Below are 2,129 nucleotides of genomic sequence, written 5' to 3'. Positions count from 1 at the left end.
GTGGTCCTCACTCTAACCTGTACAGACTAAGTTCGGCGGAGTCCCGGAGCCAAGATGGCGCTCCCTGCAGGGCAGGTCACTGTTCTCTGGCTGGGAGGGTGTCGGATGTCTGCGGCCCCAAAAGGGTGCTGCCTCAGCGGCTCTGTGGCTCCCGCCTGTCCCAGAAGCTGTCTGCCTCTGTGGTCCTCACTCTGACCTGTACAGACTAAGTTCGGCGGATTCCCGGAGCCAAGATGGCGCTCCCTGCAGGGCAGGTCACTGTCCTCCGACTGGGAGGGTGCCGGATGTCTGCGGCCCCTAAAGGGTGCTGCCTCAGCAGCTCTGTGGCTCCCGCCTGTCCCAGAAGCCGTCTGCCCCCTTGGTCCTCACTCTGACCTGTACAGACTAAGCTCGGCGGAGTCCCGGAGCCAAGATGGCGCTCCCTGCAGGGCAGGTCACTGTCCTCCGACTGGGAGGGTGCCGGATGTCTGCGGCCCCAAAAGGGTGCTGCCTCAGCGGCTCTGTGGCTCCCGCCTGTCCCAGAAGCTGTCTGCCTCTGTAGTCCTCACTCTAACCTGTAGACTAAGTTCGGCGGAGTCCCGGAGCCAAGATGGTGCTTTCTGCAGGGCAGGTCTCTGTCCTCCGGCTGGGAGGGTGCCGGAAGTCTGTGGCCCCAAAAGGGTGCTGCCTCAGCGGCTCTGTGGCTCCCGCCTGTCCCAGAAGCTGTCTGCCTCTGTGGTCCCCACTCTGACCTGTACAGACTAAGTTCGGCGGAGTCCCGGAGCCAAGATGGCGCTCCCTGCAGGGCAGGTCACTGTCCTCCGACTGGGAGGGTGCCGGATGTCTGCGGCCCCTAAAGGGTGCTGCCTCAGCAGCTCTGTGGCTCCCGCCTGTCCCAGAAGCCGTCTGCCCCCGTGGTCCCCTCTCTGACCTGTACAGACTAAGCTCGGCGGAGTCCCGGAGCCAAGATGGCGCTCCCTGCAGGGCAGGTCACTGTCCTCAGACTCTGGGTAACTTTTAAATTATTAAAGACAGCGTAAGGAATGCTCAGACATATATAGTTATACTTGAGAATCATTCTTTACCTAAGGAGAGTTCTGAAAGTTAATTAATTAATGTTGCTGACATTTCCTATGGAGATATAAGCAAACAACAAATCTTTCCAATCAATGCTACTGATAGCAGACCAAATTCCACCCTTCTAGCTTGGTAAACCAGTAGGTTTCCTAAAGGTACTTAAAGAAACTGTGGCAGGCAGTATCCGTGACCCTGAGCATCTGAGCACTCTTCAAGTCTCCAATTAAATTTACAGAATGGCCTCCAATTAAACTACATTGTAAAAAATGGTAAAGAAACAAAATGGAAAGAGTAAAAAAGTTGATGAGTCAAAGTCTGAAGAATTTGTGGTATAAAAAGTATTGGACCGTTGTGTAGTGAGTGGGAAGGTGGAGTATTTCCTGAAGTGGAAGGAGTTCACAGATGCTGTTAATACTTGGGAACCAGGAGAAAATTTAGATTGTCCAGAATTAATTGAAGCATTTCTTAATTTTCAAAATGGTGGAAAAGAAAAAGATGGTACAAAAAGAAAATCTTTAGCTGTCAGTGAATCTGATGATAGCAAATCGAAGAAGAAGAGAGAAGCTGCTGACAAACCAAGGGCCTTTGCCAGAGGTCTTGATCCTGAATGAATACTTGGTGCCACAGACAGCAGTGGAGAATTAATCTTTCTAATGAAACGGAAGGACTCAGATGAGGTGAATATGAAGTGTCCTCAGATTGTCATTGCCTTCTACAAGGAGAGGCTGACTTGGCATTCTTGTCCCGAAGATGAAGCACAATAATTGTTTGCAAACAATTATATATATATATATATATATAATATATATATTATATATATATATATTATATATATAATATATAATATATATATTATATATATATAATATATATATATAAATCTGGATCTTGGGTTTTGAATTGCTAGTGTGGAAAAAATAGCATTCTAATGAAAGTCAAGTTTGATATGCTGATTTTGAAAGTATTAACAGTAGTTGGGATATTTTGGGGTTTTGTTCTGCATCAAAAGGCACTGATTCCTTCGAGCAAGTAAGAGCTTTCTGTACTTGTTTCCTTTAACAATAGACCATTTG

At 47.9% G+C, this 2,129-nt stretch overlaps 1 pseudogene; it reads left to right on the top strand.

Moving 5' to 3' along the window:
* The first annotated feature begins 1,292 nt into the window (after positions 1-1,292).
* On the top strand, positions 1,293-1,820 carry LOC110303201 (chromobox protein homolog 3 pseudogene; annotated as a pseudogene).
* The last annotated feature ends 309 nt before the right edge of the window (positions 1,821-2,129 follow it).

Source organism: Mus caroli, unplaced genomic scaffold (assembly GCF_978045245.1).
Source record: "Mus caroli unplaced genomic scaffold, Mus_caroli_1 scaffold_1, whole genome shotgun sequence".
In the NCBI taxonomy this organism is placed as follows: domain Eukaryota; kingdom Metazoa; phylum Chordata; class Mammalia; order Rodentia; family Muridae; genus Mus; species Mus caroli.
Note: the sequence above shows the minus strand (reverse complement) of the source record. Positions and strands in the feature narration are given on the sequence as shown.